This window comes from Oryctolagus cuniculus, chromosome 4 (assembly GCF_964237555.1).
Source record: "Oryctolagus cuniculus chromosome 4, mOryCun1.1, whole genome shotgun sequence".
Taxonomy (NCBI): Eukaryota; Metazoa; Chordata; class Mammalia; order Lagomorpha; family Leporidae; genus Oryctolagus; species Oryctolagus cuniculus.
In genome coordinates, this window is record NC_091435.1 from 30,730,196 (window position 1) to 30,757,099 (window position 26,904).

Genomic DNA, 26,904 nt, shown 5'->3' on the forward strand with positions numbered 1-26,904 from the left:
AAGTAGTTCATACAAGTATAGAAGATTGTTACTTCCAATAACATTTTTTCATATACTGCATCATTTCTATTTCTAAAACATATTTCATTCTATTCCTTTTCTTCTCAAGTTTTACTTAAAAGTGAATAAGCCTGTTTAACTTTTCACTTTTGAACACTAATTCTACTGCTACTACTAACTTCACTAAGTTTACCATTCATTCTCTTTGATATTAGATCGTGTGAGAACATATTATATAGAATAGAATGTAAATGACACCTATAATTACTTTCCTTCTCTATTATCAACATATTTAAATAGAACCTTCTGGGGGCTTTGCTTTTAAAATCAAATGGGCTTACCTATTAAAGATTTATTTATTCATATGAATGAGATCACATATATGTAACTTTATTACAGCACATTATTATAATTGCTTCATTTTATAGTAATTATTCCTTATAATCTCTCACTGTGCCTAATGTGTAAAGTTTTAAAAAATATTTATTTACTTGTTTGAAAGGCAGAATTATGGAGAGATAAGGAGGGACAGAAGAGATCAATCTTCTGTCTCTGGTTCATCTCCCAAAAGACCACAACACCCAGGGCTGGGCCAGGCTGAAGCCAGGAGCCAGGAACTTCATACTGGTCTCCCATGTGGGTGGCAGTGAACCAAGTACCTGGCCCATCACCCGCTGCCTTTGCAGGACCATTGGCAGGAAACTGGCCCAGAAGCAGAGTAGTCAGGACCCCAGCAGCAGCTCAAACCACTGCACTACATTGCACTTGCCCAACATTTACTTTTTCAATGAAATGTGTGTGTATATATACATGTGTGTACTTTCCAAAAATGTATAAAACTGTCATGATTATAAAGCAACTTTTTTCAATTCATCAATATAAATGTTATTTTATGAGTCAAAAATCGATGAATAGAAAAATCTGTGAATTGCTCTTAAAATTCAGCCTCATTTTTTGGTTGAAAATTATGCCAGAACACAAGATAGTATGACCAAATAACCAGATGTTAAAATAGAATGCAGACATTGTTCTAATGAATTCCACCCTCATGGAAAATTCCATCCTATTTTATAAGATTCAAAATCTCTTTTCTAGAGGAATGAAGATATTACTGATGTTGGTGACTAGTAAACAGAAAGAATGCGGCTCCACTTTAAAAAAAAAAAAGTGTTTATTTTTTCTCAGAAATTGCAATCCTTACCAATACCAGAATCTACAATGATTTGCTTTTCTTAATTTAAAAATATTTATATTTTCTAAAAAAAAAAAAAAACAGCAAATTATACAAAAAAGTATTGAAGTCATCCACATAGGGATACTCTTACTACCCATAATTACCCACCAAAAAACTTCTTAGTATATTTGTCATGAGTGTTTTGCTAAGTAAGTCTATTTCTTGCATTTCTCCTTTTTTTTTTTTAAATTAGGGGTCATGTCATTGTTAAAAACTCAAAAAAAATCAACAAATAAAAATAAATCACAAGTTTTTAAATACTCAAATTCCTCTTGCAATTATAACTAGAACTGTCATTATAACTTCATTTCAGACATCTTTTTATGAATACATATGAATGGACTGGTGAAAAGCAAATATATTTATGAACATGAAATCATTATACATGTGATATTTAAGTACTGAATTTAATTTCAATTAATATAACAATAGAATGAAACTGAATAAAACTAAAAATGATGGTGATTTTTGAATACTTTTGTATCAACAAAGATGAATTATTTAAATTTCCTTTTTAATCTAAGAAAGGAAATAATGTAAAATATTAAGTGGTTATCTTCTGTTATCTTCTTTTGAAACTACATAGTAATGGATGTGAATAAATAGACAAGATTCTGTGAAATATGAAGATACTATTATTTATATGCCCCATCTTTCCCTACTTCCTAATTTTAGATGTGAATATTCTGGTACTTACCTTCTCTAAATTTAAACATTTGGTCACTTCTGTTAAGGCAATAACCTTAAATTGCTAAGTATTAACACTACCTTTAATATCCATAGTGTACTTAATGCTGAATTTTATTTCTAATCTTTAACACCTCTGAATTTATAGAACATATGTCTCCAAATCATTCTAACAAAATGAACTATATTACAGATTTGTTTTTTAATATATGTATTAACTTGCAAGTTGGGTGGGTAAGAAAAGCAAGAGTAAAGGCCTGCATATTAGAAGCATACCCAGAAAGCAGAAGCTCCTGCATTTGTCACAGTTGATTTACCACCTAAACAGACTGCTTTCCTCGAATGTACCACACAGAAACTTCACACAAAGAACAGGTGACAGAGCCTGTCCCACCAAAAAATGGTATCCTTCCATTGATTGATTTCACTTATTTACAAAGGCCGATTAGGGCAACCTAGTCCTCCAATACTGGACCCGAGGTTACCAAGTAAGGAAGCAATTAGCTCTGACTTAGCCAGATCTTCATTTAAATTTCACAGCTCTGACTTTAAAATTCTGTATTATGGTTCGAATGGTGTAATGGTTTTGACAAAGTATTCAACGCTCTCAGTGACTTGCCCAGCAACATGATAGTCACGTTAAAACTCAGGATGAAATAAAACGTCTGACAAAATGGATAACCAGTGACAAAACAACTCACTGGGAAATGTCCCATTGCGCTTATGAATCACCTATCATCAGACATGCTTGGTACCCAGGAGGCTGGTGGTATCACCAGAAGAACATTCCCAACCAAGAATAATTAGATGTCTGTGAAAGCAGCTTTCGGAATGAGCTTTCAGACTGTCACAATTAACACCAAAAGCTTGCTATTAGGTACAACAGCCCCGTTCAGAGAATAGTGTAAATGTATAACAGTAAGGGACTTTGCAAGTTTTCAAGGTAACTGAGAAGCATGGAATGTACATATCCTTGGAATGATAAAATAATGCACACGTTGTAATTCCATATTCTGATCTTGAAGGAGATGGGGGTGGGAGAGCACAACTGTTTATAGTTTCTCACTCACAAGTGGAGTCAGTTCTTAGGAAAGTGGGCATTGCTTTCCGGCAGGTTTGAAGGCAAAATCCACAAATCCAGCCTCAGTTAATCTGTCTTCAAGATGTCGATAAGGGAGATTGCTGCCACATGTAATCATATAATTTAGGGGTATGTGCTTATCCACAGAGAAGCAAAGGTACACGCAAAAACTCCAAGGACAGAGGAGGTTTAAAGAACTAGGTTTTTGGACGGTGCTATAAGGAACTTGCTTAAGTGACAATTCATACACACACTTGCACACACACACACAACTTAATGGCCAGTATTTAGTACAGTTAATAAAGCAGTAGCTTACAGATGGGTCAACCTATTATGAATGTTGTAAAGTACAAGTTGAAATTCATTTGATGTTTGTTTAATGTAATTAGATTAACAAAAAAGATAAAATATCAATATTATGAAGCTATGCTTTTGCTTAATATAGAACAATCCGTAGTAAGAAGGAACCTAGTGATCATCTAACATGTTCCTTAGTCCTTAAGGATTTGGTCAGTAGAAATATTTAGACATGAGCAGTGGCAATTTTAATTCATTATTTCTAATTATCTAATTTTAAACATATGAACAATAAAGATGGTCACAATTATAGTAAATATTAACTCCATGTGAACTCAAGGCTATACAAAGTTATGCCAAAATTTTTATGGAGGGTTGGTTTCCTAGTAAGAAATTCATTAAGCCTTGTGAAATTTGCCCATTTCTTTTAAATTGCAACTTGAAAGTAAAGTTATAAAATCACAAAGTCCTCTAATTTTTATTTTATTATCAGTGCTTTCCAAGGGTGACAAATTGATTTTGAGTTACCTATTTGCATTTGAAAATATTTGACTGAAAAAAACTGTTAAGTTCAATTATCATGCAGTTAAAATTCTGATCATTTATGCTAGAGGATATTTGTTATTATGCTGTTGGCCTCTGTGTAATTTTACGTATCTTTTTTGCTTTTGAAGGACATATTCAGATTCAATTGCAACTCTGTTAGTTTTAGAGATAAGTAATCATTTAAGGGGGAACTAAAAAATGACCCCACAATTTATAGACAAGGCTTACATATGGCCAATTCAATGAACTCTTCGTTTTTTTTTTTTTTTTTTAGGAAAAAGGAAATTTGGAAATTCATCAATATAAATGTCAATATTTCACATTTGTAAAGTTGATTTAATTTATTGACCAAGATACATAAAAAAGTTTATCACTTACCTTGTTTAATGTTGCCATTTTGGTACACTACCTCTTTCTTTTAAAAATATCTCAGAAGCAATAAAATCACCTTTAATAAATCAAGATTTATCCTTTTCTGGTTATACAATTTCACAGTACAGATTTTTAATGGACAAAGGACAATCAAATCAACTAGACAAGACCATCTGGAGTTTGAAACCACCAAATAACAGATAACTGTTAAATGTATTAGTCTAGCCTTCTGAGTGGTATTTTCCCTTGTGTCACCATCCTAAGTACTCAGGGAAGTATCCATCCCATAATATGAGACATCTAAGCCTGCAGGCTCAAAGTAGAAAGCAAATGAAGTTTAAAATACAGAAAATTGATTAGAAACAGAATTGAATTAACACCTAGAAATTAGATTGGTTATTTAATTATTTCATTTAGTTTTCATTTTCCTTCAATTACTTTACAATCTTTTGTAATAAATGATGCTGAATCATGGAGAGATGAAGTTAAAGCTTTCTATATTATAAAATTAGACCATTTTATAAACTAAAAATCTGAATACATCGGATAAACTATTAATTTTTTTGGCAATATGATTGCAGTTTGAAGAAGACCCAGTTAAATGGAAATGATTTTCTGACAACCTTGAATTCCTTCAATTTTCAATGTTAAGATAATTCCAGATGATCTAAAAAGAATGTCTTCAGGCTAATGTGTTTTTTAAAAGATCAATATCAACCGAGATGTAAAACGCTATTACAAATGCTACTATAATTTAGGCTCTTGGAATTGATGAATTTTAATTTGTCTTTTTTACCAAACATATTAACTATGAGGTTTAAATATATATGACTGGAGAGAAACATAAATACATGTTAGAGGAAAGAAATAGAAACAGTAAAATATATGGTAGAGTTGTCACCCACTGTTGAACAATTGAAGACTGATGTTTAGATCTAAAATTACTGTCACTGCATTATCTGTTTATTAGTAAGCAATGCATCATCTAAAATCAGATGGAGAGATTTTTTATATCTAATCATAAAACTTGAAAAACTGTAACTTTTGCTATCCCAGAAGCAACATTTTGAGTTGAAAATAGAAAGAGGTAGAGATGGGGAGCTGCTATTAAGCCTACTCTAAGAGTGTTTTGTGGACACATTCTATTTTACATATTAGAGGAAGGATGGCCAACAAGTCTTAAGACTATGAATCAAGCAAGCATGCACCTGCTAAAGGAACTCTTTGATGGAAAGGACAAAAACACAATCTCAACTCCGAAATGCCTTCCTTGTGGAAGCAGCGTGGGGCCCCGAATTCCCTTACTAATTTATCCATTAGGATAAGGTTAGGGACTTGGTAATCCATTGTTATTTATTAAATACAAAAATCCTGGGACTGGCATTGTGGCGTACTGCTGCTTATGATGCTGGTATCCCATATGGGCATCGGTTTGTGTCCCAGCTGCTCTACTTCCAATCCAGCTTCCAGCTAATGGCCTGGGAAAAGCAGCAGAAGATGGCTTAAGTGTTGGCTCCCCTGCCATCTAAGAAGAAAGACCCAGATGAAGCTCCTGTCTTCAGCCTGGCCCAACCATGGCCATTGAAGCCATCTAGTTAACCAGTAGATAGAAGATTCTCTATCCCTCTCTCTCTCTCTCTCTCTCTCTCTCCCTCCCTCCCTGCCTTTCTCCCTCCCTCCCTCTCTCCCTTTCTCCTTCTCTCCCTCTCTCCCTCTCTCCCCTATCTCTCCTTCTCTCTATCTCTATGTGTATTGTGTGCCTGCCTGTCTCCGTGTAACTATTACTTTCAAATAAATAAATAAATCTTTAAAAAGTAAATAAACACAAAACTCCTAGGAGATAATATTCCAAACTACTCTCAGTGCTTAGTTTCATAGTTCACTGATTCCTATTCTCTTTGCAGCCTACAGTCCAGACAGATATAACATACTTCATCATCAACGACCTCACAGTTTTAACAGTAACATTTCTCTACAGCAGAAATTCTATATACCATTACTAATATAAGCAATGTAGCACATCCTAAGATGAGACTCACTGCCTTAATTTCAATGAATATATGAGGTTAAATTTCTTTGTAGAAACTAATTTGGAATAGGCTCCTATGCAGTGTGCAAGAAAAAGTGTTGACAAAAGTTATTCAAAGCATGGGCATTATCAAATAACAATATTCACAGCTATGCATGTAGCTTTTAAAAAATTTATTTATTTGAAAAGCAGACTGACAGAGAGTGAGTCAGAAAGATCTTCCATCTGCTTATTCACTCTCAAATGCCTATGAAAGCCAAGGCTGGGTCAGGTAGAAGCCAGGAACCAGGAACTTCACCCAGTTCTCCCATGAGTGTGGCAGGAACACGAGTACTTGGGCCATCATTTGCTGTCTTCCCAAGCACATTGTCAGGAAGCTGGATCAGAAGTAAAGGAGCTGCAGATAGAAGCAGCTCTCCAATATGGAATACAGGAGTCCCAGACAGCATGTTGTCACTTCACCACAATGCCTGCCTCTGCTTTTACATTTTCGTGTCAAGTTTTCTTATTCTTTTACTCAGCAGATTTCAATATGAAATCTGTTATGAATCCTTTCTCTCTTTTTATATACATACATATACACCCATGTCACACCTACACACAGTAATACAAATATTTAGTCACAAACATAAGAACACAGCATTAGAATCATATTAACAACCTTTGTCTTACAGATACTTTATCTCCAAACACACATAATTTTCTACAAGGTACATTGAATCAGGTAGAATATTTTTGATGCTTTCTAGAATTATTTTCATAATAATAAGGATTGAATGTTTTGAAACAAAGATATAGCTTTAGACCCCATAACAGAATATGTAGAAATATACATTTATTTGTTCTTTCTTATATACCAGTTATTATAAAACTCATGTAAACACTATTCATACAGCAATAATGAGGTGGAAGTTAATGATCATAGAGAAGTGATATTCCTAAATGTTAATAACCATCTGATATATAAATGGACAAAATTATTTGCACACTATGATTCCAAATATGTAAAATCAGTACATAAAAAAGAAATAAACACAGAGAAACATCAAAGTAATGTAGATGATACTGTACAATTTCATATATATTAACGCTATATATTTTAGAATGACAAGCTCTTCAGGGGAATGACTTGGTTTATTTTTCTTCTTATAGTGCAGAAGGAATTAGATAAATAAGTCCGATTTGCCTGAAGCCTATTTTATTGCTCCTGAAAGTACAGTGGAGTTTGGCAGATTTCCATAAGGGTTTGATGGAATTAGTTTGTCCAGGATTGATCGCTCTGACATTCGAACTGCCACAGTTCGACTATATCTCCATATCAGAGAGTTAAGGTCCTTCCCCACAACCCATTCCCTCAGAGATCAGTGAGATGCCTCCTAAAAGAATACTGGAATATTGCATTTCTAGAACATACACCATGACAGAGTGAGACCTTCTGACCGCTCCATAAACTCTGAGGTTAAGAACAGTTTGACAGGCCGGCGCCGTGGCTCACTTGGTTAAACCTCTGCCTGCAGCGCCGGCCCCCAGGGTTCTAGTCCCAGTTGGGGCGCTGGTTCTGTCCTGGTTGCTCCTCTTCCAGTCCAGCTCTCTGTTGTGGCCCAGGAGTGCAGTGGAGGATGGCCCATGTGTTTGGGCCCTGCACCCGCGTGGGAGACCAGGAGAAGCACGTAGCTCCTGGCTTTGGATTGGCGCAGCACCGGCCGTAGCAGCTATTAGGGAAGTGAACCAATGGAAGGAAGACCTTTCTCTCTCTCTCTCTCTCTCTCTCTCTCTCTCTCACTGTCTAACTCTGCCTGTCAAAAAAAAAAAAATAGTTTGACAAAACTGCTATTCCTCACTTGTGCTGCAACACTCTAGTGGGTGCTCCTACCTCATCAGGCTGCTAGCCCTCAAGTTGCATAGATCCTCAAGAGTTAACCCGACCCCCAGTGGCCCCACAACTGGTCTATGTAAAGGCAGAGCACCAGTTAATAGCAATTACTTTTAGAACAATAGCTAGAGAAACTCTGCTGCAATGATAAGACATCCAGCTTAGTGATTAAATGACAGTTAAGAAGTCCACATTCCATATGAGTGTGCCTGGGTTTGATATCCAACTCTTGATGCTAGCTCCCAGCTATTGTAGATCCTGGAAGCCAGTGATCGTGTTTGTGCCACAAATGTGGATAACTGCATTGAGTTCTGAGCCATTGAGGGCATCTGGGGAGTGAGCCAGGAGATGGGAGCTTTGTCTGTCTCTTTGCCCCTCTCTCTTTGCCTCTCTGCCTCTTAATTACAAAAATAAAGCTGAAAATTAAACTCCGAAAACTTTTCATGAATTGTTGGTTGAAATACCTAATAAAAGCCATTATGTGATGTTATATTATGGTTCTTGTCTAACCTAGATAATATTACATAAGCCCTATGTGAAAAACTCTGAGAATGCTGGAATCAGCATACATGGATGTACCAGAAAAATGACTCTAAGAATGTGTTCAAACGAATATGACAATTTTAAGCAAATGATGATAATTATAGAATATCTAGAGCTTTATTCAAAACATTTCATTATTTTATAGGAATCATGGAGTAAATAAACACATGTACATTTATATGAATATATGTACAGATATAAGTACACATGTCTTAAATATAATATGTAATTTTGGAAAAGTTTAACTTTTACTTTGTTTTTTAAGCTTTCTTTTTTGAAATGCATGGTCACAGATGAAGAGGACAGACACACACAAAGACAGAAAGAGAGATATCTGCTATCCACTGCTTCACTCCCCAAATGATTGCAAAGGCCGTGACTAAGTCAGGCTGAAGCCAGGAACCTGAAGCTTTTTGCAGGTCTCTCACGTGGGTAGCAGAGGCCCAAGCACTAGGACCATCCTCCACTGCTTTCCCAGACCGTAGCAGGAAGCTGGATCGAAAGTGGAGCAGCCAGGTCTCGAACCAGCACCCATATGGATGCCAGAGTCACTGGAGGAGGCTTAACCCACTATGTCACAATGCTAGCCCCTAACTTTTACTTTGTAACATTTGATTTCCATAAAAATAAAATTAGTTATCTAACAAACTGATAGCTAAGAAAAAAGAAAAATTAATTAAATAAAAAGAAATTCAAACAATAGAAAGCTAACATAATCTATTCCATTTTCTAATGAAATATGTATCTAGGAAATGCACTCTCATTCAACATGGGAAAAAAGGTCTTTAAATGTTCTCAATAACCATTTATTGCATGTCCTGAGTTACTGTGTTCAGTTTCCATGTAGACCCTGTATGTATGTGCAAACTGTATCTTCCTATTTATTCTTTTTTCAAATTAATTCTTTATTATAGGTTAAGGTTAGGATATGTGGTAGGGGCCGGTGTTGTGGCACAGTGTGTTAAAGCCCTAGCCTGAAGCACTGGCATCCCATATGGGCACCAGTTTTAGTCTCCTGCTCCTCTTCTGATCCAGCTCTGTGCTGTGGCCTGGGAAAGCAGTAGAAGATGGCCCAAGTCCTTGGGTCCCTGCACCTGGCTTTGGATTGGTGCAGCTCTGGCCATTGTGGCCACCTGGGGAGTGAACCAGTGATGGAAGACCTTTCTCTCTGTCTCTACCTCTCTCTGTAACTCTTTCAGATAAATAAAATAAATATTAAAAAAAGGATATGTGGTAAACACAGACTTTATATACACCAACATATTTGAACATTTATTTAAATACTTAAGGCCATTTTGTGATACACTAATCAAGTAATGTTGATCACTGCATTGTGCAAAACTACTTGTACATTTCACAGAGGAAAATCAAAAGATTTGTGTTACTCTCCTAAGCATAAATGCTTCCTCTTGATCTAACACGGGGTTACAGGGTGGTTATCTTTCTAAGTTTTGGCACAAAAAACATTCTAACCTATGAAGTAGTTAAATTATTAATCATTCTAATTGATTAATTCTAAATGAACTTGGGGCACCCAGAAAGGTTTCACTCCTACCTCTGTGTAACAGCTCCAGGCTTGCCACAACAAACTCACCCAGTGGACACAGAAACTTGCTTTTCTGTACCCCTCCCTTACAGCTAACCACAGGCCACTGTAGCAAAATGTTAAATTTGGAGGTGCCAATGGTGACTACAGTCATGAGGAGAAAGGCAGTTGACAGCGCCCATTAATTCAGCATTTGAGCACCTGACTTCATGGACCATAAGCAGCAAAATATCAGGGTAATTTGCAACTTCAGGACTTCCTCAAAGCTGGCCACAAATTTAAACCAACAAAAATGATTTAGAGGTTGGTTACACAGTGCTCACTCTCTTTCTGATGCCTGTCACAATGCAATGGCCAATCAATAAAGCCTTAGCAGGGGAAAGTGTTTTGCCTAGTGGTTAGTAAACTTGTGTCACATGGTGGACTGCCTGGTTTGAGGCCAGCTCTATCTCTTAACCCCAGCTTCCAGGTAATGCAAACTTGGAGAGGCAGCATAGGATGGCTCAATTAATTGGGTGGGGTCCTGCCACACATGAGTGAGGCCTGAATTGAGTTCACAGCTCCTAGCTTTGCTTCTTCCTCCTCCTCCTCGCCTTCATCCTCCTAGCCATTTGCCTCCATTTGAGGAATGAACATGTGGATGGATTGATCTTGTAATCTCTCAAATAAATAAATAAAAACATTAAAAAGCTCTAGCAGCTTTTGTGGGTTTTTCATCATATTTAATGTGCCATCAAATTTCCAAGATTAACTAAAGTTTTTCATTTCTCCCATTAATTTTGATTGTTTTTTACTCCAAATTATCAATAGGCATTCATTTTGTTGTCATGTGTGGGTAAGGGGGGCACCAGGAAGATTCATGACTATGTATTCAAAAGAATAGCATCTACCACATAGTCAACAGCATACATGACAGGCCAACAATGCTGCCAGACTTTCTAGCAATTGTTCTGAGCCCTTTTTACACATTTTCCCCATATACACATACCATCTTTGGAAAACATTATGCTGAGTGAAATAAGCCAATCCCAAAGGGACAAATACCACTTGTTCTCCTTGATAGGTGACAACTAACTGAGCACCAAAAAGGAAACCTGTTAAAGTGAAAGGAACACTATGAGAAATGGTGACTTGATCAGCCCTCACCCTGACTGTTGATGAGCAGCTTAATATGTTATCCCTCTTAGTATTTTTTTTCTTTGTTCTACTTAATACTTTTGGTTGAATACTGTAATCAATACACAATTCTTCTTAAGTGCCGAAACTTAACTGAAAAGTGATCACTGTTAAATGTAAGAGTGGGAATAAGAGAGGGAAGAGATGTGCAATTCGGGACATGCTCAAGCTGACTTACCTCAAACGGTAGAGTTAGAAACATACCAGGGGATTCCAATTCAATCCCGTTGAGGTGGCATGTACCAATGCCATCTCACTAGTCCCAGTGATCAATTTCTGTTCACAATTGATCGTAATGATAGGACTAAGAACCAAAGGGATCACATAAACAAGAATAGTGTCTGCAAATACTAGCTGATAGAATCAAAAAGGGAGAGAATGATCCAACATGGGAAGTGAGATACACAGCAGACCCCTAGAATGGCAGATGTCCTCAACAGCACTCTGGCCTCAGAATCAGCCCTTAAGGCATGCAGATCCAGCTGAAATGCCCATGAGAGTATTTCAGGCATGGAAAGCCAAGACACTCTGGGGGGGAAAAAAAAAAAACCTAAATGAAAGATCTCCATGAGATCCCAGTGGAAAGAACGGGTCATCAAAGAAGGAGGTACCTTTCTCTGAAGGGAGGAGAGAACTTCCACTTTGACCATGGCCTTGTCTAAATATGATCAGAGTCAGTGAACTCAGGGGGCTTCCATAGCCTTGGCAGCTCATGACAAGAGCCTAGGGAGATTACTGATGCCATAAACAAGAGTGTCAATTTGTTACGTCAACAACAGGAGTTGTTGTGCACTTACTCCTCATGTAGGATCTCTGTCCTTAGTATGCTGTACATTGAGATTTAATGCTATAACTAGTACTCAAACAGTATTTTTCACTTTATGTTTCTGTGTGGGAGCAAACTGTTGAAATCTTTACTTAATGTATGCTCAACTGATCTTCTGTATATAAAGAGAATCGAAAATGAATCTTGATGTGAATGGAAGGGGAGAGGGAGTGGGAAAGGGGAGGGTTGCGGGTTGGAGGGACGTTATGGGGGGGAAGCCATTGTAATCCATATTCTATACTTTGGAAATTTATATTCATTAAATAGAAGTTAAAAAAAAAATAAAAACATACCACCAGAAAAAAAAAACCACTTTCAGTTACCAACAGAAGATAAATTCCTACACTTTCCCTGTCAGAACTCTTCGGCAGTTTGGGTACTCAATGTACTCAGGTGAAATTGCTCAATCGTTCAGCGTCTCTTAGGCAGTAACATAATTCTGGGTAATGAGGTATAGGAAGAAGAGGGCATTCTTCCACCAATCAACAACAAGGTCTTACTTTCTTGTCCACTTTTCCAATTCTTCCTCCTTGGAGCTTCTCCCAGGTCTCCCACGTGGGTGCTGGAGCCCAAGTACTTGTGTCATCTTCTGCTGCTTTCCCAGGCACATTAGCAGGGAGCTGTATTGGAAGTGGAGCAGCTGGGACTTGAATCAGCACCCATATGCTATGCAGGTGCTGTAGGTGGAGGCTTAACTTTTTGTTACAGTGCTAGCCCCTAAGTTTCTAATATAAAGGAAGAGTAGATTTTTTTCCACAGGTAATCAAATATAAGCTTGCATTGGATTTGTATTCTAGAGACCAGACATTGTAGAGTTTACATTTGAACTGGACATGTGTATTATATTATTTTGAAAACAGAATTCAGGTTTTTTCTCTTAATATTTGAGAAATGCACTATTAATTAACCTGACTAAAACCTGGCTACATTTTCATTTATTCTTTGTAATATTTGTGCATCACTAAGCAGTATAAAGGTATAAAACTGCAAGTTCCATTAAAGGCAGATACTACAATAACTTGGTGTATCAAAGATACTTTTAGAAAGCCAATCTCGAGATAATTTCTATTTATTCTTGACAGTTATAAGCGCCTTTATGATTTACTTGGGGCCTACAGTTTTATTTGAAATATTATAGAGGAAAATATCTCAGCCAGGTGCCCTAATAACATCTCATGTGGTTAGACATGTTCACAAGAATCAACGTAAGTAACATTGTGTCCTCCACACATCCTTTGTGGTCTGATAAATATTTATCCATGTCTTTTGTGGTAAGGTCTATTGCCTACAACGACACTAAGGAGGAAGGTGTGGAGAAAAACTCCAAGACTTTTCCATAGAGCAAGGCTGTGGACTAGGAGTTTCCGTAGGAACTCATTTAATTAAGATCATTTCTAATTTTTCTTCTCCCTCTGTGCTAAAGAAAAGCCTAGCTGTAAGGCAAAGAAAGCCCTCCCCCACCCCCAATGGCTATAAACAGGACAGAACGAATACTCTACAGCTCCAAAGCGAGGATCCACTGGTGTCCCTGATGGCCACTAATGGGGAGGAAGTTATCACCCATAGACCAGAGGTAGAGAAACTCCAAGAAAGATTCAAGAAACACAGGCACCTTGAGAAAAAGGACTTGGAACCTAAGCCATTCACTGTGGCTCAGTTGTATTGTGGTGTCTGGATATAGTCAGATTCCTGACCACTGAATGGTTGGGACTTTATACATCAAAATCATGGCTGTCCCATTTGTTCAGTAGGGAGACTTCTATGTTACCAGTGAAATCATACATCAGCAGCATGCTTCTGTGCACCCACTGATGAACATTATTACCTTGGATTTAGGAAAAACATTTTTCATGGAACCTCAACCATTTGGAAAACTTGATTCATTCTTCATTGGACAAGTTCCTTGCAAAGTTAGAGAAATTGAGTTTTGAAAACCTGAGGCATCATGTCGGTTCCATAATAATTGCTCCTCTGAAGCTTTTGTATATAATTTCTGAATTTTTAAGTTCATGTTCATAGCTGTTGTTAAAAGTTATATTTATAAATCACATTTGATCTATTAGGTCTTCTTACATTCCTATATTAAATATTCAAATGTACTATAATTGCATGAGTAAATTTCTGTATTTGCTGAGCTTTGTATCTTGGAAACTTTCCTCTTGTCACTTTAGAAACTCTTCATTAGTAGGTTGTTCTTGTTTATTTATAATATTGCTAGTAAATAATAACATTGTTCCCAGTGCAGAATTATAATGCCCTGGTGCCAATGGTTTGCTTTGTTTTCTCACATATTACAAATCATTTGCTAGGAACTGAAGGTAAAAATAATTCTTAACACCAAAAATAAATTGTCTGAAGGAAAATGTAGGAGACATTAATAATAGCTATAAATGTATACTTTTAAACCTAGAAGTGTATGCTTACCATTAATAGGCTCTTTATTTGACTACAAAATAAGGTAGTAATTATGGAAAAGAATGATGAGGACAAAGTAGCAGAGCATAATGCAAGTTCCATACTAATTAAATACATACTATAATTTTCTATAAAAACACAATAAGCCTGGGGCAGGCATTTGGTCTAGTGATGTCGGTTGTCACAACTTCATGCCATATCAGAGCCCCTGCATCCAAGCTTTGCTCCTGATTTTATCTTTCTGCTAATGCAGACCCTGGAAGCAACAGGTGACAATTTAAGTAATTGGTTTCCTCTTGCCCACTTGGGAGATGAGGCTTGAGTTCCTGGCTCCTGGCTCCAGCCTGGCCCAGCCTTGACTTTTGAAGGAATTTGAGGGATGAACCAGCAGAGGGGTGTCCCCACCCCTTTTCTTTTTCTCTCCCTTTCAAATAAATAAATTTTTAAAAATATAACTGATTCTCTTTCCCTGCAGCTGTTGATGTGGAGTGATCCCCTTCAGTCATTCTGATTTCCAACTTGTCTAAGAAGAACTGTAATAACACTTCACCTTTCTTATAGCACAGGTTAATATCAAGAGGGAAAAACACATTGTCATCTAAGATAACAGCAAAGTCTTTCCTAAAAAGTTTCTCATTCAGTAGAAGATATCTGTGGGTCTCTCTAGATCTTGTTTATAAAGACTCCAATTCTCCCTTCCCACTCTTCTGAATTAGATGTACCCGCATCACTGGGGTATTCATCAGTGTCTCTTTTCCTGCCACATGAGTCAGCACGGAGCCCTATCAGTCAGGTCTCTGTGCAACTAATATGCACAGCACTCCCTGCACCATGCTTGAATATAGGGTAAAACCTTGCCGTGATAAGTGGGGATGGTTTATTACAACCAAAGCATTCAGACTCCATAAAATACATGTATTTTAAAAGGTCAAAATTATAAAGGTTATTCCCTAAGGACCAAAAATAAAAATAAACTCCTTGTCATACCTTGTCTTTTAGATACAAAGTGATATGACTTCTTTATCTCAATTACATCCCATGTAGGGGATCTATAATTATAATCGTCAGTGTCACCACTCTTTTTTTCTGTTATTCCTTCGTTTTCAAAACAGAAAAATTAGGTGGTAAGGTAATTGCACAAGCATTGCCACACAGAGCAAAAGGATGGCATTGCCAAAAGTTAACCATTGTCTCAAAGCAAAATTCTGATGAAATTTTTATTCATACACTGGTGCTGAATGAAGTCCATTTTACCAAAACGACAAAATAAAAAAAGAAAAGAAAATTGGGGAAGTCAACAATAAGGTCCAAGTTCAGAAGAAAAACAAGCATGAGCAAATGACCTTGTGCCATGTATGTGTTTAGAAACTGATATGCCAAAATTAAAAATTTCTGGAAAAGAGATTCATTTATTAAATATGAATAAGATGACAACTATGACTTACATTCCTTACTTTAGGTTGAATCAAACAACAGTTGTGAGCTTTTCTTAATATTTGCTGAAAACGAACCCTCTGTTACCACTTGTATGTATTTTCACAATGCCTTAGTCAAAATAGCTGCCTATAGGGTGGTAGAAAGGCTGTATTTGCACGAAGCTACCTGGGGAGTATTTCCTTTATTGAACTCCCTCTGGCATAATTTACACACTTCTAGGCTCTTCAGTGTATGAAAGCTTCATTACTTATTATCAAAGAAAAAATACCTTCAATTAAACAATAAGAATAGCTATGTTTGAGATGTTACCAGGTACAAAGTCCTTTGCTTAGTGCTAGACCAGAGGTTCTCCATACTGGAAGTACACTAGAATCAGGATTTTGAAAAAAATACCATAGCCTAAGCCTGTCCCCAAAGTAATTAAATTAAAAAATCTCTGCAAGTGGAATCTGATTACATGGACCCCCTCTCTCCCACTCCCCCATCCCAAATAGGGGCAATTATAAGTCTTATGGTAAGTATATGATTTACTTAAGATTGTACACATTTAAAGTATGCAGTCTGATAAATTTCAACATAAGTGGACACATGTAAAGCCATTCAGACAATAACATTTCATTGTCTATTTCCAATGTTGAGAAACCTGATACAGGGGGAAGACAAATAAGTCACAATCCCTCTCTCTATAACAACATTTGTGGGAAGCTAGCTGTTATATAATTTTAACTAAAATAGCAGGAAGACTAAAATAAGCCTAACTACCAAAGTAAGTGTTTTATTTTGAGATACCAAAGAAAAAAATAATAGGATGAAGAGCACATTCTCACATTAGAGTTAGCATGATAAATTAAGTATAACTTGATGAATGAGATGTTGCTATTTATACTTTAAATTACTTATGTTTTATAACATTTTCATATGAGAAACATTTATATTTAACATCTGAAATCAATTCTACTCTGAAATAAAATTAAAATACTTTTCAAGAACATTGTAATAGAAATAGCTATTTTGAATCACATAAGTAACAGCCTTTCAAAACAATCTTTAACTCTCAAAACATTATGAAAATCAACCAATGTTAGTTTTATATCTAATGATAATTTCCTAGGTACGAAGAAATACCTATTAGAAGGTATTTCAGAATTTTATTTAAAAGTTCCAGAAAACCTATACCAAGCATATATCTTACTTTTAATATTGAAATACTATCTTACCTCTCCTGTACATAATTATAATTAATAATTAATATTGAGGTACTCTGAAAGATTTTTATCATGTTTTTCTGTATGCATTTATCACTATAAGTATAATGGTCGGTCACTGACCAGCTTATGTGTACTTGATAATTCAACCACTTTGGCATTCCATTCATTTAATATGGACATTAAGCTAGATGCTTGCAAAAAAAAATAAAAAAACTAACCAATATGACTTAATAATTATATATGCAGAAACCTCCACTTTTACAATAGGAATAATCTAAACATTTAGAAAACAATTGACAGTTAAGATCTTAATTCTCATGTAATGTTTTTCAAACTTAAATAGTAAAACTCTTCCTTACAAGGAAAACGTGTTCACAGAATTTCAGTGTGGACCTAATTTTTTTTGGTAAGTTAAAATATAAAACTACATCTAAATTCCCAAAGTTTACAACTCTTATATAAAATTACCGACTCTAAGGAAATGCATAAGATATAAACAAAGCCATGAACCAATATTCATTATTTCTCTCCTGCTTGATGAATTAGAGTTGTCTATGATATTCCATATTCACAAGACATAGGAAAATGATGCCTTACTTATAACCAAGGCACTTAAGAATAATGTATGCTTCATCAGTGAAGTATAAATCAGTGCAACTATGGTGCATTCAATCCACTTTCCTTGATTATTGAAATGATCAAAACCCATCAACTATTGAGATCACAGTGTTACTGACAATGTTTGTGGAATACTATATAACATGCTATTAATAGCTAACATACTTTGATACTAGGAAAGAAGTGTCTAAGCTCAGGCAGTTAATATGTTAAAAGGCCTATTGTAAAGACTTATGATTTTGTTTAGAACTTTCAACTAAACAAAAACACAATGAGGACAATCCAGCTTGGTTGCTTTTGAGCCCATCTGTATCAAGAAGTCACTAAATTCAATTTGAAGGCAATTTCTACATTTCAAGTCTTCCATGATGTTCTCATGATTACATTTCTAACCAACTCAACTCGACCCTCTTAAGTATCAAATATCCAATTATATACTTTACAAATAATGAAAATAAGATACTTAAACATACTTTTATATGAATATTTCTGAAAAAGCCATAGCAGTAGAACCTTGGAGGTGAATTATTTGCTGTAATATGTCTACAAATCATATAAATCAGAATTATTTGGATGTGTGATGTAACAGTTACAGTTTATCATGTTCCCTAAACTTCTACTAAGGACTCAAACCAGTTTCCTTTATTTTTTCATATATTTGGGAGCATTAGTCACAGGGTATTAAATAGGTCTAACTATGAATCTAAGTATGTCCCTGATATTTCATGTCTAAAATGAACACGCAGAAAATATATCGGTGTAGGTAAAGTTTAAGTTGTGTCTACAAATTTCACTTTTATGACATTTCCTGAAACAACACTTCAAAAACTTCTACAACTTAGCAAACTTAACAATTTCTCATCAAACATGACCCACCCAGGAGATCACAACTCTGGCTTTTTCTGACCCTGGATCTTTTCAAAATAATGATCAAGAAACATTGGTGAAGTATTCACCATGTATCAGGAAATGAACTAAATATGAGGAAGTCAAAATACAGCATAGTTAAACATGATAAGGTTTAGGGGAACAAGGACAGAGTTGGGGAATACATTGAGAAGAAAGAAACGTGAGTTTTTTCAAAATTATGATAAGGGAAATATATATGCATATGCACATGCAGAATTTTGAATGAAAGAAATAATATATAGATTATATTCAATATGTGCATATATATTTCAAGAGAATGTTATAAAGTATAAAATAAAAAGATACTCTTTCAACTATTAAGGTAACATAATATTAGCAAATCAACTGGTCAAGAGCTAAAAACAAAATCACCCCCTCACAGATTTAAAAATAAATTTATATGTATCAAGAACATCAATAGAAATTTCTGATAATCTAATGTATTTGACTAAGTATAGTATAACTTCCTAAGAACGGAAAGAATAAAATTTATATAAATAACCAACACATTACTTAAATAACAATCATTAAAGTCATTGTCAATAAATTAAAGAACAATGTTATTCAGTTATTTAACACTGAACTGAAAGATGTAGCCCAAGAAATACACATAACTCAAACTTTGAAATTGTGTAATACAAAAAGGATAGGACAAAAGTGTCTAAAATTATTATCATTTGCAGATATTCTTCAGAAACAACTGAAGAATAATTACAACCAATAAAGTGAAATTTTATGATTAAAAAATGCACAAATTAGTATTACTTTTGCTTTCAAATAAAATCAGTTCAACTATATTACATATTTCATATTATCTAACCTCCATGTAATAGGCACTATTGTATGCCCTTTATCTGTAACAACTTTCTCTATCTTCAAGTCAACCTCATTAGATACCTATGCATTTTACATTCCATTCTGCAAACAAGAGAGCCTTGAGACAGTAAAGGATTTGCCTAAAGCCACCCCAAAAGCAAGTTCTGTAGCAGTCTGCAGAGTCAGTGAGGGGAGAGGGGATGAACCTGTTTTATATCATCACTCTGCCTTGTGAATCCTTGAAGTAGACTACATGTCCATGTACTGAAACACCCACTAGTTATACAAAGGGTTAACCAATAGAAAATGGTTATTTTTTACTCATATTTACATGCATGTAACATATCAATCCATGGTGAAATAATATCAAATATAATAAGAAAAGACAATCAAGGCAATTTTGAAGAATTTTCTTAGGTCATGAGCTCAGAGGTGGAATGATCTGTATCTTAGACATCTCCCTCATATTCAACAGAATTAACGTACTGAACTCCTGTCTGGTTTACACCATGAATGTCACAAAATTAGGCAAGAAGTTTCAAGGGTGATAATCTTCAGTTCCTTCCAGAAGAATAACTCCATTTCTCCTACCTCAAAAACTTGAGGAAATAAAGTCTTAGTGAAGACGATTCCCAAGGAAAGTTAGGTCAGTTTATCAAGGTGTTAAATTCATGAGGGTATTGAGTTTGACTATATTTTAAAACACCATTAATTGTGTACATAATGAAGCCCAAAGTTTATGATTTTGTCTTTTTTAATATGAGAAAATAAATGATACAAAATTACCTGGAAAATAATATTATATTTATATGCCCATATACAAAACTTTCTACTTACTATTTAAAAAGCAGATTTGCTAAGAATTCATTTCTGGACATTTCACATTACACAAGATTTTAAAGGAAAGCGATAAATAGTGCCCAAGTTCACATGCTAATATTTTCTTTTCAAGATAACTTTAAAATAAAATAAATTTAGGGATTTTTATTTTTCATGTGAAAGATTAAAACATAAGACCAGTAATTCAAGTTCCTTATTTCAATAATCAAAAGCTGTATTAATTACTGATAAACAAATGTATTGACATATAAGCAATTTTACTGACCATTTGGATAGAATGCTTGGAATTTCATTTGGACCATTTTTCCAGTAAAATTCCTGAAGATCTGAAAAATTAGAATGATTGACAAGAATCAATAGAATGTAATTTATGTATCATTTTCTAATATTACATTTCCATGTTGAGCTTTGACACAGATCTGACTCCCACAAGGATACATTCAGATTCATAATTTTCATTTAATATGAATATTGTGTAAGCTCAGGAAGTAGTGTGTTTTTTACTTATTCACACATCACTTTTTGTGCTGGGAGTTAGCCTCCAGCCTGCCTGCCTGTCCTCAACCTCAACCCGATCGACAGGAACCACACTATGCAGATAAAATAATTCATTCTGAACTCTGACTCAATACTTCCCTTAAGAAAACCAAGACACTGTACCAGCACATTTTTTTTTTCTTAATGGTCCTTTGAAAACTTTCTGTGAGGGAAAATCATATTATGTTGCAGGGGAAATGTGTATCCTGCAATGCCTGAGTCCTAATACTAGGTGAGATAATTTGTAAGTTTAGCAATTGTCACCTGTGGAAATGTATTTACAGCAGTGATAGCAAGGTTATTTCAGATATAATACCATCAGTACCAAGTACTTTTGTGACACCAGAACACTCATAATAAAAAAATAAAAGGAATTTGGCCAGCGCCACGGCTCACTAGGCTAATCCTCCACCTGTGGTGCTGGCACACCGGGTTCTAGTCCCTGTTGGGGTGCCAGATTCTGTCCCGGTTGCCCCTCTTCCAGGCCAGCTCTCTGCTGTGGCCCTGGAAGGCAGTGGAGGATGGCCCAAGTCCTTGGGCCCTGCACCCCATGGGAGACCAGGAGAAGCACCTGGCTCCTGGCTTCAGATCAGCGCAGTGCGTCGGGTGCAGCGGCCACTGGGGGGTGAACCAACAGAAAAGGAAAACCTTCCTCTCTATCTCTCTCTCTCACTGTCCACTCTGCCTGTCAAAAAAAAAAAAATGGAATTTGGAAATAGTTTAGCTAAGACCTTAGCTTAAGGTGTTGCTCTGACCAAATGCTAAATCTCAAGGCTTAGCACCCTCTTTCCGTGGCTCTGATATATGCCAAACATTGAATTGGGCACTGGGGATACAGTAATAAGTATGATAAGGATCCTGATTTCATGAAGTTTAATTCTAATGATCTTACTTCATCAAAATATTATATGAATATATGTTTCCATTCATATAATTTATATAGAATGAGATTTACCAAGATACAAAAATTTCAAAAAGCAGTTGTACTATGAGCTAAGCCTGGTTTCCAGTGTTTGTTCTTTAACTTTGAAAATATATTTGGCCTACAAAGTGCTTCACTAAACATCTGAATATCTTTCACTTATAAATAGACATATTGTACACAGATAAATCTTTCCCGAACTGAAACAAATATTTTTTCCCACTATGTTTTAAAAGAAATCTTATTTACTTACTGATCTGAGTCTGTGTCAACTTCTAGGCTCAGTATGAAGCTTAAAAACATGCTGTGTAGATTAAAAGGTCCACGTGTGCAAATGAGTAAATAAATTCCACATGGAAGAGCAGACTAAAGACCTGCAGATCCACTCTGCAAATCATTTCTTAACTACTGTTTCCTATTTGGCAGTGAGTTCAATGTTCTGCTTAAAGTAGCAATTTGCAAATAAAATGACATTGTTTAAAAATAAAAGACTGAATTTCAACACCAATATAACACTTTTCTTACGTCTTCATTTTCTTATCTCCTAGAAATAAGATATAACTACATTTTTGCTTAGTTGCATTATCTTAATGACTTTGTAACCATCAGTTATTTTGGAATAACTTACATGAAGCAACTGGTATAGTTTTCAGCATTACAAAAATATTAGTTGAAATCTGGAAATTAAGATCCCCAAAATGTATTAAATGGAAGACTAAGTTGCCAAGTTTCACCTAAAATTACAATTCTTCTAAAATTGTAACAATGAAGACAAAGATACATGAAAGTTTACTATATGTAAAGAGAATATCAGTTAGGCATCTGTGACAATCTGAAGTCTGCACACAGAGCTTACTGCCCCAGCTCACTTAGGAAGACCTCTATTTCAGCAGAGTTAACCCCAAATCCTGTAAGTCTCCTTACTATAATGGTCAGGATACTGAATTAATGACTGATCTAGCCAAAAAGAGTCAAGGTGTAGAATGGACCAACCAGGGAACATCCTAACAGAATTGTTCCCTTCATCTCAAAGAGAAGACATACTCAGCACCTGGCCCATAGCCTCATAGTTGGTGATCAATAGAACTCAATTTGCTTAATGATTCATAATGGCTATTCCACAACTTCATGGCTGAGTTAAGAAGTATTTCATCCTTTCAGTCTTATAGGAACATTTTATGGTGGATATTATAAAAATAAACAAATATATACTTGTATACATTAATTTATATGTTATGTGCACATGTATATCACACACATACACACATATACATATATCACCACACAGGTGACATGATTTGGAAATATTTGAAACAACTGTTCTGTGACTTCTGCTTTTAGTATACAACTCCATTACATAAAGATAATAGCTGTGTCATCTTTTTATAATTACAACAGTAATAAATCATAATCAATTGATCAAGGATCCAAAACCAATCCCTGGAGTAAGGACAGTCTATTCAATAAATGGTGCTGGGAAAATTGGATTTCCACGTGCAGAATCATGAAGCAAGACCCCTACCTTTCACCTTACACAAAAATTCACTTAACATGGATTAAAGACTTAAATCTACGACCTGACACCATGAAATTATTAGAGAGCATTGGAAAAACCCTGCAAGATATAGGTACCGGCAATGACTTCATGGAAAACACCCCAGAAGCACAGGCAGTCAAAGCCAAAATTAACATTTGGGATTGCATCAAATTGAGAAGTTTCTGTACTGCAAAAGAAACAGTCAGGAAAGTGAAGAGGCAACCAACAGAATGGGAAAATATATTTGCAAACTATGCAACTGATAAAGGGTTGATAACCAGAATCTACAAAGAAATCAAGAAACTCCACAACATCAAAACAAACAACCCACTTAAGAGATGGGTCAAGGACCTCAATAGACATTTTTCAAAAGAGGAAATCCAAATGGCCAAGAGACACATGAAAACATGTTCAAGATCACTATCAATCAGGGAAATGCAAATCAAAACCACAATGAGGTTTCACCTCACCCCAGTTAGAATGGCTCACATTCAGAAATCTACCAACAATAGATGCTGGAGAGGATGTGGGGAAAAAGGGACACTAACCCACTGTTGGTGGGAATGCAAATTGGTTAAGCCACTATGGAAGTCAGTCTGGAGATTCCTCAGAAACCTGAATATAACCCTGCCATTCAACCCAGCCATCCCACTCCTTGGAATTTACCCAAAGGAAATGAAATTGGCAAACAAACAAGCTGTCTGCACATTAATGTGTATTGCAGCTCAATTCACAATAGCTAAGACCTGGAACCAACGCAAATGCCCATCAACAGTAGACTGGATAAAGAAATTATGGGACATGTACTCTATAGAATACTACACAGCAGTCAAAAACAACGAAACCCGGTCATTTGCAACAAGATGGAGGAATTTGGAAAACATCATGCTGAGTGAATTAAGCCAGCCCCAAAGGGACAAATATCATATGTTCTCCCTGATTGGCGACAACAAACTGAGCACCAAAGGGGAAACTTGTTGAAATGAAATGGACACTATGAGAAACAGTGACTTGATCAGCTCTTGTCCTGACGGTTGATGTACAATGTAATACTTTATCCATTTTAGTATTTTTTTTGTTCTAGTACCATTGGTTGAACTCTGTAATTAACACACAATTATTCTTAGGTGTTTAAATTTTAACTGAAAAGTGATCCCTGTTAGGAATTTGGAAAACATTATGCTGAGTGAAGTAAGCCAGTCCCAAAGGGACAAATACCGTATGTTCTCCCTGATCAGTGACAACTAACTGAGCACCAAAAAGGAAACCTGTTAAAGTGAATTGAACACTATGAGAAACAGTGACTTGATCAGCCCTCACCCTGACTATTGATGAGCAACTTAATATGTTATCCCTCTTAGTATTCTTTTTTGTTCTACCTAATACTTTTGGTTGAATACTGTAATCAATACACACTTATTCTTAAGTGCTGAAACTTAATTGAAAAGTGATCGCTGTTAAATATAAGAGTGGGAATAAGAGAGGGAAGAGATGTGCAATTCGGGACATGCTCAAGCTGACTTACCTCAAACGGTAGAGTTAGAAACATACCAGGGGATTCCAATTCAATCCCATTGAGGTGGCATGTACCAATGCCATCTCACTAGTCCCAGTGATCAATTTCTGTTCAGAATTGATCGTAATGATAGGACTAAGAACCAAAGGGATCATATAAACAAGACTAGTGTCTGCAAATACTAGCTGATAGAATAAAAAAGGGAGAGAACGATCCAACATGGGAAGTGAGATACACAGCAGACCCCTAGAATGGCAGATGTCCTAAACAGCACTCTGGCCTCAGAATCAGCCCTTAAGGCATGCAGATCCTGCTGAAATGCCCATGAGAGTATTTCAGGCATGGAAAGCCAAGACACTCTGGGGAAAAACAAACAAACAAAAACACCTAAATGAAAGATCTCCGCAAGTGAGGTCCCAGTGGAAAGAACGGGTCATCAAAGAAGGAGGTACCTTTCTCTGAAGGGAGGAGAGAACTTCCACTTTGACCATGGCCTTGTCTAAATATGATCAGAGTCAGTGAACTCAGGGGGCTTCCATAGCCTTGGAAGCTCATGACAAGAGCCTAGGGTGATTACTGAGGCCATCAACAAGAGTGTCAATTTGTTAAGTCAACAACAGGAGTCACTGTGCACTTACTCCTCATGTAGGATCTCTGTCCTTAGTGTGCTGTACATTGTGATTTAATGCTGTAACTAGTACTCAAACAGTATTTTTCACTTTATGTTTCTGTGTGGGAGCAAACTGTTGAAATCTTTACTTAATGTATGCTAAACTGATCTTCTGTATATAAAGAGAATGGAAAATGAATCTTTATGTGAATGGGAGGGGAGAGGGATTGGGAAAGGGGAGGGTTGCGGGTGGGAGGGACGTTATGGGGGGGAAGCCATTGTAATCCATAAGCTGTACTCTGGGAATTTATATTCATTAAATAAAAGTTAAAAAACAAACAAATAAAAACCATTAATCCAGCAAAAAAAAAAATCAGTTGTATCACAAAGGTTTATAACCATGCTCTTTTGTTACTTTCATTGAACTTTCTTGCAGTAAATGTTGTTAATAGTTAAAATCTCTACAGGTTTTTCTCAAGTGCCTCCCACTTCTTCTTTTTTATTTGTTAATGTTTTGTTTATTTATTTGAAAGGCAGAGTTCCCGGATAGAGAGAGGTCTTCCATCCACTGGTTCACTCCCCAAATGACCACAACACCCTTGTCTGGGCCAGGCTGAAGACAGCAGCCAGAAACCAAGGGCTTCATCTGGGTCTCCCACACAGGTGCAAGATCCCAAGCACTTGTGCCAGCTTCTGCTGCTTTCCAAGACACATTAGCAGGGAGTTAGACCAGAGGTGGAACAGCTGGGACTCGAACCGACACACATGTGGGATGCTGGCTCCGCAGGCAGAGTTTTTACCCACTATGCTACAACGTTGGCCCCAAATGCCTCCTACTTATAAATCAGATGTAAAGTACCCATAAGAAAAACTTCAAAGCTCACTGTCTTGTATTATGATCATATTCCTATTCACTAAATCCTGGTTGTCAAATTTGAGTTTGGTAAAAATAACAAATATCAGAATGTCCCCTCAATTTTTTTTTCTTAAAAATTTCACTCTGATTTACACCCTTGAAACACATGTTGCATGTATTAATAATTCCTATCATTTGTTTTGGGAAGAAATATCAGAGATAATCTTGGAAAAGTTTATCTTATTGTTAGGAATTAAGGGGTCAAATAAAATAAAAGTGTTCAAAACATTTTTTCACTACTAATTTCAAATAACACATTAGCAAGCAATCAGGTGTTTTTGTTGGAAAGAAACCACATTGATGTCAAATGTATGTATGAGTTATTAGCTATTTGAAACAGACTGATCAGAGCCAGTGCTGTGACATAGTAGGTTAGGTGTCATCTACAAAACCAGCATCCTCTATGGGCATAG

At 36.0% G+C, this 26,904-nt stretch overlaps 1 long non-coding RNA gene across 17 annotated transcripts in view; it reads right to left on the reverse strand.

The window, feature by feature from the left end:
• Positions 1–26,904, reverse strand: part of LOC103350594 (uncharacterized) — a 663,701-nt gene that overhangs the window by 434,546 nt on the left and 202,251 nt on the right. For 15 of the 17 annotated variants that reach the window (XR_007924754.2, XR_011387766.1, XR_011387768.1 and 12 more), the window contains one exon: positions 20,719–20,779. The exons of the other annotated variants lie outside the window; for them this stretch is intronic. This is a non-coding gene — a long non-coding RNA (uncharacterized lncRNA). The remainder of the gene's footprint in view (positions 1–20,718; positions 20,780–26,904) is intronic. 17 annotated transcript variants of the gene reach the window in all.